Source organism: Moschus berezovskii, chromosome 1, assembly GCF_049115385.1.
Source record: "Moschus berezovskii isolate FMDL1 chromosome 1, NW_MosBer_1.0, whole genome shotgun sequence".
Lineage (NCBI taxonomy): Eukaryota > Metazoa > Chordata > Mammalia > Artiodactyla > Moschidae > Moschus > Moschus berezovskii.
Window position 1 is genome coordinate 132337015 of NC_142460.1, and position 19765 is coordinate 132356779.

A 19765-nucleotide genomic window follows, 5' to 3' on the forward strand; every position below is an offset into this window, starting at 1 on the left:
AAACTATTTTTAAAAAGTATTCTATAATTTAGAAATTACTTTTTCCTCTTCAAATATTCAGAATCACATTCTGAGCCCCATAAAGCATATGGCAATAAATAGCATAGTTAAGAAATTATACCAAATTCCATAGTATGTTATTTAGCTGACGCTATGATGTTGGTTTATCAAATAATTGAGGTGATAAAACCAAAAATAACAATTTTCACCCAACTAAATTAGTTTTGAGGAATCCAGAATACATAAATATTTATCAGAATGTTTTAAAGGGGCTACAAAAAAATTATCAATAAATTCATCACTACGGGTTTGAGTCACATGAATGTTTAGCAATGCCTTATTTCAAATGTTTTCTATTACATACTTTAAAAATGTGTCACAAAGTGTCAGTTCTTAAGAGGAAAAAAATATATTTTATATAAGAATAAAATATTATAATTACAATTATTTAGTAACTCCACATCTCTTTCTCTCATGTATTATATAATCATAAAAGTAGTAACTGAATACCTTTCCAAAGAACCTCTTATTCTGCCAGTGTTAGATACAGAACTCTTCCAGGGAAGAAGCAAGAAATGTTCTTCCTGCTCATACACTATCAAAGACAAAAGTGAGACTAATCGAAAGATTCCCACCAAGAACTTTCCAATAACTAGTTTTTCACTGATAATTCACTAAAATAAATTCAGTATATACAGCCTTGATCTTTGTGAAATGGCTCATCTGTAGGGAATCTTCCATTTTCCATTCAAAATGACTAGTCTAAAATATGCTGAAAACCTTGCATTGTAGATTTTTACTTAAAATTAACAATATAATTTTATAAGTCAAAGCCAATGGATTAAAAAATACTATTTATACATACAAGTTCAGTATCTAAATATGTATTATAAAATCGAGATGTGAAGGGGCATGTTCTTTAAGATAACCTAACGAAAAAAATGTTTTAATTTTACTGGGAGTCAGAATGTTTATAAACAAATGGTTTAAAAGTCAGACTGAAAAAAAAGGCTAAACTACTTTAACCAATAAATAACCATTAAAGAGTCTTCAGACATAAGTTAAAATATTCTTCTCACATAAATTTTTACATAATTTCACCCCTACCATTATAACAATGTATTATGCTCTAATAAGGACTATCCTAATCTTCACCCGGCAATATTTTCAGGCTGATGTTATTATTCTCATTTCCGTGAATAATATCCATACTCGAGGGCCATTTTCCTCCTCATATTCAATATCATGCATGCTTGTATCAAGGTTCCTTTCCTCATATCCTGTCACAGTATCAATCACTGCCTCCTGTCCACTCAATCCACTTTTGATTTATCAGCCGCCGTCTTTCTGGACTCCATAACTCGACCCAAACCATTTTAACAAGACATTGACAAATAGCACCCAGTATCACATCAACCTGTTCCACTTAGTAAACTAAGAAACAGTAACTGTGACATCTCTGCATAAGTATTCCATTCTATTCCCCAGACTGATGTATATTAATGAGGAGATGGTATTTGAAATGCTTCTTCCACATCAGCATCTAATATGATCAAATTAGGAAATGGGATGATTTATTAAATTTTGTAGAGCCGAAATATTTCTTTATATCGCTGTATGTGTGGTTTCAGAAAGTGAGCTGTTGCTTTCAATTTTTCTACTGCGGATGTGCCTGCATTTCACAGACGAATTATTGTCTTTAAAAAGATTGCAAGAAGGCAAAATGTTATTAAGCAAATGCTCAGTAAAACAAACTAAATCAGTTTTAAAATTCCTAATTTAATGTAAATCTTGGTTGTTTCACTGAAATTCAGTTTGTGATCTTATTAAGTCATATTTGCATCGTACTGTCTTGCTGTAGGACAGTTTTAAATTTATAGCATTACCAAGCAGCTTCACTTCTTGACTTTTAAGACATGTCCTCAATAAAATAATTGCTCTATAAGTACACATTCTGTTCTTATTTTCAGATATAAGACAAAACAAAGATCAATGGGTTAATAAAAGAATAAAATAAAAATGCAAAATCAACCCTCAATATTTGGGTTACTTCTATAATTTTCATAATATGTTAAAATGTTTTTATTAAAGTGCTCCCCAACTTAAAGTTTAACAACTGTTTCATGGCCAGTTTAAACTTTAATCAATGAATTAGTTTTTCACATTATATTTGCATATGAAAGAGATATTTAATATGCTTAACAAAAAAATCAAAGTAGAAATGGGAAAGAATAAATGTAAAACACATATATTTTCCTAAAACATTGTCAATTTAACTCATATTCTAGTTTCTAGATACTATACATTCCAGAAGTCAAATTCTTACTCATTTTTAAAACTACAGGATTTCCAATTACAGAATTCACAATTAAGTCAGATCGAGAATAACCTAGCATACTACACTTACTCAATAGTTTTCTAATGGCGTCATCAATGATTTCTTTTGATTCATGGAAAATCAAAAGATTGCAAATAAATTCTAAAGAAGCTCTGATTTCATACACTGATTATAAAAATACCAGTAAAATTCAGCAGAACAATGCTATGCATGTAGTGTATAAGGAGGAGGAAAACATTACAAAAGTAAGAAAAGCATAGATCACCCTGTAAAGAATTATGTGTGATTCCCAGAAACCTACTCCTCAGATTTCATTTATATGAACAAGGATCATTTGTTAGATGACTTTTATATGAAGTACTCATATAAGAGGCTAATCTAATTTTTAATTTTTAAAATTTCAACATTATTCAAGTTGAAGAAATAACATGAATTGTTTCATTGTTATAATAAAATACAATCTTTTACCTTAATACCCAGAAAAGGACACCAGAAAAAGAACATGAGAAATGCTACCCTTTGTTCCCTAAACAGATAATCAAGGCCTGGAGAAGATAGGAATTAAATAAAATTTTTAAATCTCTTAAACTCATAAAATATGATAGAAGAGTAGCAAACTCACAGGTATACTGTCGTATACAGTATATTGAAATAATAATTAAAATAACTTTTAAAAACCGTAACATCTTTTCTGGCCTTTACAGGTTACAAAGTACTTTCAATACACTAATTTATTAGATAAATGCAGTTTCAGAAATAATGCTACACACTCTTTCCAATTAATAAATATTTCTTACTTTAACTACATGTGATACCATATTCTTAATAAAAATTTCCCTAATCTTCTATAACACACAATAATCACCTCTCCCCTAACACCCCTCAAGCCTGTAGTTTACAGGATACAAGTAGCAGATTCAAACTGTCTCATTCAGTGCTTGCCTCCTCTGTGTGAGCGGATGCATGCACACGTGAGGGTATCTGCACGTGCACACGAGGGTGTGCTTGTCTTACCATCCCAGTCTAAATGCTTTGTGCATGTAGAAACCTATATAGCACTGAAGTGAAAAGAAACACACAAATAGGACAATTAAGACATTACACGTTATGAAAAAGAAAAAACATATTTTAGAATTCACTCATTTCTTCATATTTATGCTAACTCTCCCAGCTTTGCGGATAGAAGAATATGTCATTATCTATATATATAGATTCTGTTTGTGTGTGTGTTAGTCGCTCAGTCGTGTCCGACTCTCTGCGACCCCGTGGACTGCAGCCCACCAGGCTCCTCTCATGGGATTCTCCAGGCAAGAATACTGGAGTGGACTGCCATTCCCTTCTCCATAGATGCTGTTTAAAGGAGAAAAAAAGGAAATGAAACAAAACTATTCACTAATGGCTGATTTCAAATGCCATTCCTTGTGTTTGTAAAATATAGCAAAACAGTACATATACAATAACTGCTATGTAAATGAGATAAATACTAGCAATTTTACAAACAGATTTATAATTACTACAGAAAAAACTAACATCAATAAATGAATTCTGGAACTACTATTATTGTTATAAGTTCTTACTGAGAACATACATACTGTTCACACATATGAACTAAGAAAATCCACAATTTAAGAAATCATCTGAGTCAATAATTACGTTATATAAAAAATCTTTGATCTGACTTCTTGAATAAAAATCAAAATCCATCTCTATTAAGAAAAAGATTCACTGCTACATTCAAAACATATAATTAATAAGAACCTACTGTATAGTACAGGGAACTCTATTCCATACTCTGCAATAAGTGGATATATGTGTATATATATAACTGATGTACTCTGCTGCACAGTAGAAACTAATACAACACTGTAAATCAATTATGCGCCAATAAAAATTAACTTAAAAAAAAGACAATTAAAAAGAAAAAATAAATTAATGTAAGGAGCCCAGAAAGTCAGTAACACCAGAAAATATTTGTCTGGGAATGAATGGTTCATGACTAACTCTGTAAACATCTTGAACACAAGCTACATTCAGAAGGTCTTTTGGATATAGTAGGAGACACAGCACTATTTTAGCTCCATGTGAGGTAATTTTTAAAAAATCAAGCTGACTGTGGAATCTTCAGTACATAAAGGTGATTATACAGTTAGAATGAAGAAGGCACTGGCACCCCACTCCAGTACTCTTGCCTGGAAAATTCCATGGATGGAGGAGTCTGGTGGGCCGCAGTCCATGGGGTCGCTAAGAGTCGGACACGACTGAGCAACTTCACTTTCACTTTTCACTTTCATGCACTGGAGAAGGAAATGGCAACCCACTCCAGTGTTCTTGCCTGGAGAATCCCAGGGACGGGGGAGCCTGGTGGGCTGCCGTCTATGGGGTCGCACAGAGTCGGACACAACTGAAGCGACTTAGCAGCAGCAGCAGCAGCAGCATACAGTTAGAAAACACATCAAGAGATGATTAAAAACTAAAAATGATGAAAATATATCAGAAAATAAACCATAATCATCCCAATAGATGAGAAAAAGCATCTGACAGAAATCAATACCCACTGTTACTAAAAAAATCCTCAGCACACAAAAAATATAAAAGGCTTTTCCTCAGTTTTATAAAGAGTAGTACAAAAACCCTGAAGCTAACATCAAGTTTGAAGGTAAAAGACTGAATCCTTTCCTCCTAAGATAGGGGAGATGTCAAGCATGCCTACTCTCACCACTCTTCTTTGGCATTGAACTAGAAATCCTAAACAATGCAATGAGCCAAGAAAAGTGAATAAATGGCAGAGAGCTTAAAAGTAAAACCATCCCAATGACTGCTTTCACAGAAAGTATCCTAAGGCATACTCAATATATTGACTAGAACTAGCAAGAACCAGCAAAGTTATAAGATTTGAAAGAAATATACAAAGTATATATAGAATACATAATATTCAAAATATGTAACACATAGTCAATTACATTTTATATATTGGCAGGAAATTATTTGAAAGTGAAATTTTAAAATTCCTTTTAAGTAATACCAAAAAGTTTTAAAATAAATAAAACATGTGCAAGACTGCTACACCTAAACTACAAAACACTGTTAGAAGAAATAAAGTAAGTCCCCAAAAATGGACAGATATGTTTGTAGAGTGTTATGATATCAATTCTCCTATTCTATTTACTTGATTATATCCCAGTAAAAATCCCAACAGGATAATGTGAAGAAATTGTCAAATTAAAAGACTCGTAAAGAAATACAGAAAAATAATATCTAATTTCAAGACTTACTACATTTTACAATAATCAAGATGGTGCAGTATGGGAGTAAAAATAGATCAATAAAACCAAACAGAACCAACCAACCAACTGAACCAACCAACAAAATCACCTTCATACAATTAACTGGGTATTTGACAAAGCACCAGGATTACTCTGTAGGAAAATGAAACTTTCTTTTTTTAAATGGTGCTAGCTGGACTATCAAACAGGGGAAAAGATGAACCCATATTTCATACCTACCCAAAAAAATAATTTGAGAATGATGTCAGCAAGATAGAAAAACAGGAAGTCCCAGCCCCTGTTTACCCTATAAAGATAACAACATAAAAACAATATACAGATCAAAATGTTCTTTTAATGAGTACTCCAGAAACCAATAAAAATGAGGTATATATCTAATGAACACAAAATTAAGAACAGCTACACTGAGCAGGTAAAAAGAGCCATCACTTTATCCACAGTCCTCCCCTCACAAAGCTGACACAGCTCAGAATGGCTGGTGCTTCTCCTTTGGAGAGTGGGGGCAGAGAAAAATGGGACACGCATCCAGCATTCCATTTTTTCAAAAGGCTACTCAAGGGGTTGGTCTCTGTCTTTACTGATTTTGAATGCTAATGAAAGCACCATAGTTTAGATGATTGAAGACTGCTGAAAGCAAGGGAGGGGCAGTGGCTTGCTAGAGAACCAGAGGACTTGTAGTACAGCAAAAAGTGGTCAACATATCTCAGAGCAACCACAATAAAGTACCTAACTCAAAATTTCTACCTTGGGAAGGAGAAAGAAAGCTAGAACAAGGATCCATTGTACCAGATTTTCAGATACTTGCCTAAAGAGAAAGGTATATATGACTTGCCTGACTCAGACTGCTGATGGGAAGTTGGCATACTTTGAATGCTTGCGGGCTACTGACAACAAAGGAGAGTGGGACTGCTTGTTGCTTGAGCACCAGAGAACCTGAATTACTACAGACACATAGCAAAAAGCAAGAGATTAAAAGCTCCAGAAAAAGAAAAGTCAGCAAACTTCAAATGGATAATTACATGCACAAGTCTAGAAAAGGTACAACCTACAGAAAAAAGTTCTGGAGGTCCCCAAAATCTGTAGCTGGACTGTTTGGTAAAGGTATTCCCCATCCCTAAAGACCAGATGATGTAGCAGTTTTTTCAAATACATAAAACTCAGTAAAATATTATGAAGCACATGAAAAAAGGAGAAATCACAACCCAATCAAAGTAACAAAATAAACCTACAGAAAGCAATCCAAAACAAAGGGAGATCTGAGTTACCTAACAAGAATTCAAAATAACTACCTTAAAGAAGGTCAGTGATATACACAGATGTCCAACTAAATGAAATCAGAAAAATGAATAAAATGAAAATACCAACAAAGAGATAGAGATTATAGAAAAGAAAAAAAACAGAAATGCTGGAACTGAGGAATACAATAACTACACTGAAAAAATTCACTAGAGGAGCTCAACAGCAGACTTGATCAAGGAAAACAAAGAATCAGTGTCTTTTGACAGGAGAAAGGAATGGCTACCTACTCAAGTATTCCTGCTTGGAGATTTCCAAGGAGAGAGGAGCCTGGAGGGCTACAGTCCATGGGGTCAAAAAGAGTCAAACACAACTGAGAAACTAACATACTTTACACACACTTACATGCTGCCTACAAGAGACTTACTTTAGATGTAAAGACAAAAATCAGCTTAAAGTGAATGGGTGGAAAAATATTCTAGGCAAAGAGTATCCAAAAGAGAGTAGGGGTGGACCTGTTTATATCAGACAAGATTTCCTTTAAGTGAAAAAATGTCACAAGAGGCAAAAAAATGACATTATGTAATAATAAAAGGGACAATTCACTAGAAAGTTACAATAGTTCTAAACATAAATACACACTTAATAATAGAATACTTAAATATATGAAACAATGACAGAAATCAAGTGAAAAATAGAAAGTAACACAATAATAGTAGATTTCAATAGGCGACTTTCAATAACAGAACAACCAGATATAAGACATAAGAAAACAGAGGACTTGACCAACACTGTAGACCAACTGCACCTTACAGACATATATAGAGCACTCTACTCAACAGCAATAGAATACACAGTCTTCTCAAGTGTACATGGAACATTCTTCATGACAGATCACGCATATTAGGTGACAAAGATTTAACAAATTTAAAAGGACTGAAAGTATATTAAGTATCTGTTCATAATAAAAAGAAGCCTGAAGAAAATAACAGCAGCAGAAAAACTTGAAAATTCATAAATATCTAAAAATTAAAACACACTCTTGAAAAAAACCAATGTGTCAAAGAAGAAATCACAAGGGAGATTAGAAAATATCTTGAGACAAATGAAAATGAAAACATACCAAAACTCATGGGCTGCAACAAAAGCTGTCCTAAGAGGGCAGTTTATAGCAGGAAACACCTATGTTAAAGGCTTCCCAAGTGGCGCTAGTGGTAAAGAACCCACTTGCCAATACAGAGGACATGAGACACAGGTTCGATCCCTGGATCGGGAAGATTGTCTGGAGAAGGGCATGGCAACCCACTACAGAATTTTTGCCTGGAGAATAGCCATGGACAGAGGAGCCCGGTGGGCTACAGTCCATAGGGTCGCAGAGTCAGACATGACTGAAGCAACTTCGCACGCATACACCTATGTTTAAAAAAAAAAGGGCAAAAGTCTCAAACCAATAACTTACCTTTACATCTCAGAGAACCAGAAAAAGAAAATAAAAGAAATAAAAAGATTATAAGACTACTATGAACAACTACTATCAACAACATGACTTTGCCAACAAAGGTCCATCTAGTCAAAGCTATGATTTTTCCAGTAGTCATGTATGGATGTGAGAGTTGGACTATTAAGAAAGTTGAGTTCTGAAGAATTGATGCTTTTGAACTGTTGCATTGGAGAAGACTCTTGAGAGACCCTTGGACAGCAAGGAGATTCAATTGTCCATCTTAAAGGAAATCAGTCCTGAATATTCATAGGAAGGACTGATGCTGAAGCTGAAACTCCAATACTTTGGCCACCTGATGCGAAGAACTGACTCACTAGAAAAGACCTGATGCTGGGAAAGACTGAAGGCAGGAGGAGAAGCGGATGACAGAGGATGAGATGGTTGGATGGCATTACCGACTTAATGGACATTGAGTTTGAGTAAACTCCAGCAGTTGGTGATGGACAGGGAGGCCTGTCGTGCTGCAGTCCATGGGGTCGCAAAGAGTCGGACACGACTGAGCAACTGAACAGAACTGATGAACAATTATATGCCAACAAGTTAAATAACAGAAAAAAATGGATAAATTCCTAGAAATATACAATAACAAGATTAAATCATGAAGAAAGAAGAAATCTGAACAAGCAAGGAGAACACTGAATCAGTAATTAAAAACTTTCCAACAAATAAAAGCCCAGGACCAGATGGCTACACTAGAGAATTCTATAAGCCATTTAAATAACAATTAATGTCAATTTTTCTCAAACTGTTCCAAAACAACTGAAGAAGAGGATACACTTCCAAACTCATGTTATAAACCAGCATTATAACCTTGATACCGAAACCATACAAAGATACCACAAGAAAATAAAAATACAGATGAATATCTGTGAATAACATGGATGCAAGGAAAATCAACAAAACACTATCAAACCAAATTCAGCAGTACACTGAAACACTTATACAACATAACCAAACAGGATACATCCCTTGAATGAAAGGAATCTTAAATATGGAAAACATGGAATATTGGACTGGGTAGCCTATCCCTTCTCTGGCAGATCTTTCCGACTCATGAATTGAACCAGGTTCTCCTGCATTGCAGGCAGATTCTTTACCAGCTAAGTTATATGGGAAGCCCAAAATATGGAAAAATCATACCACATTAACAGAAATAGAGAACAAAAACCACATGATCATTTCAGCTGATGAAGAAAAATATCTTTTCATAAAATTCAACAACTTTTAATAATAAAAAGTCAACAAATTAGCAATAGAAGGAAAGTATTCCAAAATAATAAAGGTTATATATGAAAGACCCAGAGCTAACATCATACTCAACAGTGAAAAGCTGAAAGTTTTTCCTCTGAGTTCAGGAACAAGACAAGTATCCCCACACTCAACACTCAACATTGTACTGGAATTCTCAGCCAGAGCAACTAGACATGAAAAAAAATAAACAGATAGCATCCCAACTGGAAAGATACCTGTTCACAGATGGCATGATCTTATATGCAGAAAATCCTAAGATTATACACACACACACACCCCAAAAAAATTAGCACTAATTAATTCAGAATTAACAGTCAAAAATAATTTGTATTTCTATATATTAGCAATCTGGAAAGGAAATGAAAAAAAAAATCCAATGTACAATACCATTAAAAAAAATTTATGAATAAACTTAACCAAGGAAGCAAAAGTCTTAAACACTCTAAATTGCAAGACACTGCTAAAAGAAATTAAATGTGACAAATAAAGGGTTAGACATCCCATATTCATGGCTTACAAAGATTTAATATTGTTAAACCATCACAGGAGTCCATACTACCAAAGCTATCTACAGATTCACAACAATTCCTATTAAAACCCAAATGGTATTTTTTTCAGAAGAAGAAAAAAAATTCTAAAATTAGTATGGAATCTCAACAGACTCCAGTAGCCAAAACAATCTTGAAAAGGAACAAGACTGGAGGCCTCATACTTCCTGATTTCAATATATATTGTAAAGCTACAGTAACCAAAGTACAATATATGCAAACAGACAGACATATAGACAAACGGAACAGAACAGACAGCACAAAAATAATCTCTTGAGTACATGGTAAAATGATCTTCAACAATGGTAACAAGATTACATGATGAAGAAATGACAACCTTTTCAATAAATGTTGGGAAAACTGTATATTCACATGCAAAAGAATGAAGGTGGACCTTTTTCTTACACCATATATAAATATCAACTCAAATGGATTAAGAGCTAAGCTTAGATTCTGAAACTACAAACCTTCTAGAAGAAAGGGGAAAAGCATCGTGACATTGAAATGGTCAACTTATTGCTTACATGTGACATCAAAATCACAAGTTAAAAAAAATTAAGATAAATGGGACTACATCAAACCTTAAAACTTATGTACAGGAAACAATCAGCACAGCGAAAAGACAATCTATCAAATAGTAGAAAACATTTGCAAACCATAGCTAAGATAAAGTGAAAGTGAAAGAAAGTGAAGTCGCTCAGTCGTGTCCAACTCTTTGCGACCCAGTGGACTGTAGCCTACCAGGCTCCTCCGTCCGTGGGATTCTCCAGGCAAGAGTACTGGAGTGGGTTGCCGTTTCCTTCTCCAGGGATCTTCCCAACCCAGGGATCGAACCTGGGTCTCCTGCATTGGAGGCAGACGCTTTAACCTCTGAGCCACCAGGGAAGCCAGATAAGGGGTTAATAAACAGACATTTTTTAAAAATCTCTACAACTCATAAACAAACAAAAAAAAGCAACCAGATTAAAAACTGGTCAAAAGACTCAAATAAACATTTCTCCAAAGAAGAGGTATGAATGGTCAATAGGCATACAAAAAGATTCTCAACATTACTAAATCATCAGCAAAATGCAAATCAAAAACAAAGATAGCCTGTTAAATCTGTTAGGATGGACACTATCAAAAAAATAAAAAATTTAAGTGTTGGCAAGAATGTAAAGAAATTGGAATCCTTGTATGCTACTGGTTAGATGTAAACTGGTGCAAGCAACTATGGAAAACAGTATGGACGTTCCCCAAAAAATTAAAAAAAGAACTGTCATAGGAATCCAGCAATCCCACTTCAGATTACATAAACAAAAGGAACTGAAAGCAGGATCAATTCAGTTCAGTTCAGTCGCTCAGTCGTGTCCGACTCTTTGCGACCCCATGAATCACAGCACGCCAGGCCTCCCTGTCCATCACCAACTCCCGGAGCTCATTCAAACTCATATCCATCGAGTCGGTGATGCCATCCAGCCATCTCATTCTCTGTCGTCCCCATCTCCTCCCACCCCCAACCCCTCCTAGCATCAGACTCTTTTCCAGTGAGTCAACTCGCTGCATGAGGTGGCCAAAGTATTGGAGTTTTAGCTTTAGCATCAGTCCTTCCAATGAACACCCAGGATTGATCTCGTTTAGAATGGACTGGCTGGATCTCCTTGCTACTGAAGAAATATTTCCACACTCATCTTCACTGCAGCATTATTCACCATATCCAAGATGTGGAAACAATCCAAATGTCCATCAAAAGATGACAGATAAAGAAAATGTGGTATACACATAGAACAGAATATTATTCAGCCTTGAAAAAGATGGAAATTCTGTCCTGTGTCTTAACATAGATGAAATTTTGGACATTATGCTACGTGAAAAAAGGAAATTATAAAAAGGTAAACAGTGCATAATTCCATTTATATATGACTTGTCTGATATAATCAAATTCATAGAAACAAAGCAGAAGGGTGACTGCCAGGAGAGGGGAGGAGAGGGAAACTGGGAGCTGTGGTTCCAAAGGTATAGAGTCACAGTCACTAAGATGAAAGAGTTCTATAGATCTTTTGTACAACAATGTGCATATACTTAACAATACTAAAATGTGCCCTGAAAATGTTTAAAATTATCATTTATGTGTTTTTTATCACAATAAAAAACATGTACCATAGGTACAAACAAAAAAGCTAAAATTACAAATACAATTTAAAACCATGAAATGGCACTACAAGTTGACAGCTTTGGCTAAAATTAGTAAGACTAACTCACCAAGCATGGGTGAATTTGTGAGTAACTGGAACTCAAATACATTTTTGGTGGAAATATAAAATGATACAGCCATGGAAAATCATTTGGAAAACTAACTTTTTTATAAAACTAAAACAGGTACCTATACTATGACTCAGAAGTTGAACAACTAGATTTTCACTTATGAGAAATGAACTTAGATGTTCACGAAAAAGATGTGTAAAAGAAATGTTTATAGTAGCTTTATTCATAATAGCCCAACCCATAAATAGTCTAGGAGATCATAACAAGAAAATAGATGAACAGTGGTATGGTCACTACTTAGCAGTAAACAAGAACAAAATAGTGAAACATAAATCAAAGCATTAGGCTTACTGTATGAAGCCACTTGTGAAATATCTTTATTATATCATTACATCTATATAAAAATCTAGAAAAATGAGATAAATGTATACAATAGAATACTTTTCAACAATAAAAGCTTTCCTGATAGCTCACTTGGTAAAGAATCTGCTGCAATGCAGGAGACCCCAGTTCAATTCCTGGGTCAGGAAGATCTACTGGAGAAGGGATAGGCTACGCACTACAGTATTATTGGGTTTCCCATGTGGCTCAGCTTCTAAAGACTCCGCCTGCAATGTGGGAGACCTAGATTCGATCCCTGGGTTGAGAAGGTCCCCTGGAGAAGGAAAAGGCTACCCACTCCAGTATTCTGACCTGGAGAATTCCATGGACTGTATAGTTCATGGGGTTGCAAGAAGTTGGACACTGACTGAGCAACTTTCACTTTCACATTCAATTATAACACCTGACTTGCCTCATGAGAAACCTGTATGCAGGTCAGGAAGCAATAGTGAGAACTGGACATGGAACAACAGACTGGTTCCAAATAGGAAAATGAGTACGTCAAGGCTGTATATTGTCACCCTGCTTATTTAACTTCTATGCAGAGTACATCATGAGAAACGCTGGGCTGGAGGAAGCACAAGTTGGAATCAAGATTGCTGGGAGAAATATCAATAACCTCAGATATGCAGATGACACCATCCTTATGGCAGAAAGTGAAGAAGAACTAAAGAGCTTCTTGATGAAAGTGAAAGAAGAGAGTGAAAAAGTTGGCTTAAAGCTCAACATTCAGAAAACTAAGATCGTGGAATCCGGTCCCATCATTTCATGGCAAATAGATGGGGAAACACTGGAAACAGTGGTTGACTTTATTTTTTTGGACTCCAAAATCACTGCAGATGGTGACTGCAGCCATGAAATTAAAAGACGCTTACTCCTTGGAAGGAAAGTTATGACCAACCTAGATAGCATATTAAAAAGAAGAGACATTACTTTGTCAACAAAGGTCCATCTAGTCAAGGCTATGGTTTTTCCAGTGGTCATGTATAGACGTGAGTGTTGGACTACAAAGAAAGCTGAACTCCGAAGAATTGATGTTTTTGAACTGTGGTGTTGGAGAAGACTCTTGAGAGTCCCTTGGAGTGCAAGTAGATCCAACCAGTCCATCCTAAAGCAGATCAGCCCTGGGTGTTCATTGGAAGGACTGATGTTGAAGCTGAAACTCCAATACTCTGGTCACCTGATGCAAAGAGCTGACTCATCTGAAAAGACCCTGATGCTGGGTAAGATTGAGGGCAGGAGGAGAAGGGGACGACAGAAGATGAGATGGTTGGATGGCATCACCGACTCGATGGACATGGGTTTGGGTGGACTCCGGTAGTTGGTGATGGACAGGGAAGCCTGGCATGCTGAGGTTCATAGGGTCGCAAAGAGTCGGACACTACTGAGCGACTGAACTGTACTGAACTACTGATATATACAGCAACATAAGTGAATCTCAGAAGTATGCTGAATAGAAATTTTTAACACTCATAAAAACTAAGCTACAGCAGAAAAAAATGAAAACCGTGGTTACCTCTAAGCAGAATGCAAGCAGGAATTAATTGGCAATAATTATGAGGGAAAGCTTAGCACCAAAGACCTGATGCTTTCAAACTGTGGTATTGGAGAAGACTCTTGAGAGTCCCGTGGACTGCAAGGAGATCAAACTAGTCAATCCTAAAGGAAATCAACCCTGAATATTCATTGGAAGGACTGATGCTGAAGCTGAAACTCCAGTACTTTGGCCACCTGATGCGAAGAGCCCACACATTAGAAAAGACTCTGATGCTGGGAAAGATGGAAAACAGGAGGAGAAGGGGATGACAGAGGATGAGATGGTTAGGTGACATCATTGACTCAGTGGATTAGAGTTTGAGCAAGCTCTGGGAGATGGTAAAGGACAGGGAAGTCTGGCATGCTGCAGTCCATAAAGTCACAAAGAAATGGACATGATTCAGTGACTGAACAACAACAAATGAGGGAATTTTCTGGGTAACAGTAATGTATGTTGGCAGGTAATGCATGCATCAGAACTTAGCAAGTATATGCTTAGAATTTGTGCATTTCAGTGTATATAAATTTTGCCTCAAAGAGAAATTTGTTTTTGTTTTCAAAAGGAAAAATTTGTAAAGAAATACTAAACTCTATTTACTGATAAGCTTGCTGAAGATTTAAGGGGAAAGCCTATTAATGTCTGCAACTAGTAATGCATAGAAAAATTAGGATAAATTAATGGATATAGAGAGAAATAGATAAATGAATAAGTTGTAAATTTAAAAAGATGGCAGGCAAGGTGGTAGATATATGGATCTTCAATGTAAAATTCAATTTTGCTCAATGCTTGAAATTTTTCATAGAAACATGCTGGAAGGAATCTATGAGATATATTTGAAACAGCGATTAAAAGAAAATTCATTTAACATTTAAACACTTAAACAGTTTTCTCAATAGAAATGAGGCACAAATATAAATAATTAGCAGTTCAAAGACTCAAAAAGGAATAACAAACTAAACCAAAGAAAGCACAAAGCTGAAAATAAGAATAAAAGCAAGAATTAATAAGATAAAAAATGGAGAAAAAGGTCTAAATAATCAATTAAAATGTCTGCTTTTAAATTAACAAAATAGACAGTCAACTAACTAACAATAAAGGAGAAAGCATAAATATAAAAAATAATAAGCGACAAGAGGAAAATAAGCATTGAAACAGAAGGAAAAAAAGCTTAAATCATAAGAATCTACTTTGCAAATTTCTAGACAAATAAATTTTAAAATATAGGTGAAATAGTTAATACAGCAGAAAAATATAGTTTACCAAAATTAAGCCTATAAGAAATACAAAGTTTAAACTGATCAATTTCTGTTGAAGAAATAAAGTTATTAAAAATTAAAAAAGCACCAGGCTCAGATGGTTTCACAAATCAACAACTCTGAATACCAGAAAACCTTTTCAACTCTTTTTATGAAGCAAGAAAAATGATAAGTAATAACTGATAAACACAATACAAAAAAAAAGACCAACATCACATATGACTATAATTGTAAAAGTACTCACCTTAAAAATTAGTGAACACATTAAGAAAATACTACACCAGGAACAACTAAGATTTAATCCAGAAAACCAAGATAAGTTCCTTAAGATCTAAGGGGGGGAAAAAAAAACTTGATTCTATTCACAGATAATGAAAAAGCCTTCAACAAAATTCAATATCCATTCCTGGAAAAAATAAAAACAAAGTTAGAGATCCTCTCTTAACATGATAATATATATATTATCATATATATATATTCATATTATCATATAAATAAATCCCCATGGGATTCTCTAGGCAAGAATACTGGAGTGGGTTGCCATTTCCCTATTAAGAAGTTGGAAACACTAGGAGCATTCTGGAGATGGAAATGGCAACCCACTCCAGTATTCTTGCCTGGAGAATTCCATGTAGAGAGGAACTTGGCAGACTACAGTCACTGAGGTTACAAAAAGTCTGACATGACTCAGCGACTGGGCACAGGTGCATGTACGCTAAAATCAGGAAAAAGATAAGGATGTATGTCAACTCCTCCAGTATTCAATATTTTACTGGAAGTAAAAGCCAATGTAATTAGATAAGAGAAAGCAAACAGAAGAATAAAAATTGCAAAAAGAAGCAAAACTATATCTATTTGCAGACAATATGACATTGTGACAAACCCTAGAGAATCAATGCTAAAACTAATTCAAACAATAAAAGAATTGAGTAAGGTAGCAGGTTATAAAATTAAAACCCATACTACCCAAAATAATATACAGATTCAATGCAATCTCTATAAAAATTCCAATGGTATTTTCACAGAAGTAGAACAATCTAAAAAATTTGTATGGAAACAAAAAAAACTCTCAATAGCCAAACAATATTGAGAAAAAAGAAAAAGTTGGAGAAATTGTGCTTCCCGATTTCAATCTATATTACAAAGCTATAACCATCAAAACAATATAGTTTTGGCATAAAAACAGACACATAGATCAATGGAAAATAGATAGCCCAGAAATGAAACCACACTTACAAGGGCAATTAATTTACAACAAAGAAGATAAGAACATACACTAAGGAAAAGACAACCTCTTCAACAAGTGGTGCTAGAAAAACTGGACAATTACATGCAAAATAATCAGACTGGACTATTTTTTCATACCATACACAAATACACACTCAAAATGGATTAAAGATTTAAATGTAAGATTTGGAAGAAGAAGCAGTATGCTTTTTTGACATTGGTCCTAGCGATATTTTTTGGACAAGTCTCTTTGAACAAAGGAAACAAAAGCAAAAATAAACAAAGAGAACTACATAAAGCTAAAAAAAAAACTTTCGCACAATGAAGGAAACTATCAACAAAACAAAAAGGCAGCCTGCTGAATTGCAGAAGATATTTGCAAATGATATATCTGATAACTGGTTAATATCCAAAATATACAATGAACTCATACAACTAAACATCAAAAAAACAAACAACTAGACTACAAAATAGGCAGAGGACCCGAATAGACATTTTTTCAGACATACAGATGACCAACAGACACGTGAAAAGATGCTCAACATCACTAATCATGAGGAAAATGCAAATCAAAATCACAATGAGATAGCCCCTCACACCTGTCAGAATGGCTTTTATCAAAAAGAAAACAAATAACGCGTTGCCAAGGATGTGGAGAAAAGGGAGCCCTTGTGCACTGTTGGTGGGAATGTAAATTGATACAGGCACCTCAAAAAAATTCAGCAATTCTACTTTGAGATAAGTTTGTTTTTTATAGTGGTACATATAAGCAGTTCTGTAACTACATTCTGTGTATTCTAAAATTGAGGAAATAAGTAAATATACTGTGAATAACAGTAGGTTTCTCACTGTTGTAAAAGGAAGTGATATGATACATGTCACAACTTGAGTACTTCGAAAAGAACATAAAAATTGCACTAAAAAGCAAAATCATCAAATTACTCTATAACTTATCCATGGAAACTTGCAGCAAACTTTAAATATTTGACTTCTCTCTTCCTGCCATCAAAACATGTTTCATCTTTCAATTACTTTTTAGACATGTAACAACAAAGTTTTGTGAAAGTATCTGACTTCCCATGACTGATATCTCTTTTATTAAAAAGCACAGAGATCATTAACAATGTATCTTAAAATTTAGAATCACATAGTACTATACTTTTTCTTTGAAAAATTCATTACAGTTGACCCTTGAAGAACATGGGTTTGAACTGTGAGGATTTTTTTGAACTGCAGATCTTTTTTCAATAAATACTACAGTACTACATAAACTGCAGCGGGCCAGATATGTAGATGCAGAACGGTGGAGAGGGAAAGTCAACTATGGGACTCAAGCATCTTCAGACTTTGGAATTGGCAGCAGGTCTTAGAATCAATCTCCTAAAGATACTGAGGAACAAATGTACCTACATCTTCTTTATTTAAATTAAAGCCTTAATTAACTAAACTTTTCAAGGAATGAGTTGCCTAATTTTCTTGTTAAATTAGATTAACCTAGAAACTCTTTCCGTTTAAACATTTTGAAGAACCAAGTCCTAAAATACATTTTCCAAAATTATGTCATGTATCAAACATGGATAGAACTATTTTCTCAAAACATAGTGCTTTTCAGCGCCTCCAGACTATTTAGTTATTGCAGTTATATGCCGAAGTAAGTGTCGTTACAAGAGATACAAGAGACTGAGAAATTGCTATTTTGAATAAACCTCTGAACTTGCTTCCTCATATACAAAATGAAGGTATAAACCTTCATGAGAGCCTGACAGAGTTACAAAACTCAAAACAAGTATTAAAATGAATGTGTGCTGGATAGTTTGTTGCTGACTAGACAACACTGCCATTTCTTTTCAGACCTTCTTTGCACTGTAAAATAGAAGAAATTAACTTCTCCAGATTCCCATCTAGACGACGCTGCAGGTAGATACTTGAGAAGAGAAGCAGCCTCCAGGTAAGTAGTTTCTTGAGAACTACACACTTTGGTGCTACAAAGCTAGAGTTCTTAACATTTCTAGGGACTTCTAAGAAAATAAGCAGCTTCCATACTTCAGGCTAAAATAATCAGTAATAGTTTCCCTAATTCCCTGAACCCTTTCAGAAGTTATATAAGCCTTTAATTCCCCAAGTTAAAAGCCTCATGCTTGGCATCCAGTGGCTTGCATTTTCCAAATCAAACTGTGTGACTTATAAGGTGTATGTGAAAATGCTCTACAAACTTAAAAAAACCATACAAAAGCATGAATTATTATTTCTGTTCTCCCTGATATGAAATTTCAGTTGAAGTTGTTTTCTGATGATCAGTTTCTAAAAGCAATGTTTGGTACCAAGAGATTCCCCTGCAAGAGTTTATGATATATGAGAATAACAACATAATATTCATAATGCAACTTTTACAAATCAGGAGTCAAATGTGATGGTGGATGAGAAAGGATGGATTAAATGTGACTTGGGAGTGAAAAGGTAAAAATTAAGAAGTGATTTAAGGAAGAGAATTAGAGATTAAACAGAACTAAACACTGCTGCTGCTGCTGCTGCGTCACTTCAGTCGTGTCCGACTCTGTGTGACCCCATAGACAGAAGCCCACCAGGGTCCCCCGTCCCTGGGATTCTCCAGGCAAGATCACTGGAGTGGGTTGCCATTTCCTTCTCACTAAAGGGTAGGAAAACTTTTTAAAGTGGAGACAATATAAGAAACTGGAAGAAAGAGCATGCTCAAATAAACAAACCGAGCAACTCAGAGGCATGGACGGAGAACAAAAAGCTCGTAACATCAAGTGGCTTCCTTTCATGTTGAGTGTGTAGAGAGGAGAGGGGGCTGGGGCCAAATAGTACAAGGCCAGCAAAGCTAAACATTTGGACTTGACTGTTATTATCCAACTTCAGATTCAGAGAGATTTATACAATTTTATGCCTAGACAACAAAATCATACTGCTAATTAACATACCACCACAACTAGAGCCTAAT

At 35.0% G+C, this 19765-nt stretch overlaps 1 protein-coding gene and 1 non-coding gene across 3 annotated transcripts in view; both read right to left on the reverse strand.

Annotated features, from left to right (window-relative positions):
• RSRC1 (arginine and serine rich coiled-coil 1) overlaps positions 1–19765 on the reverse strand; it is a 452228-nt gene that overhangs the window by 418601 nt on the left and 13862 nt on the right. The gene's annotated exons all lie outside the window — the stretch shown is intronic.
• On the reverse strand, positions 10972–11043 carry TRNAW-CCA (transfer RNA tryptophan (anticodon CCA)). The gene has a single exon. It is a non-coding gene; the product is annotated as a tRNA-Trp (tRNA).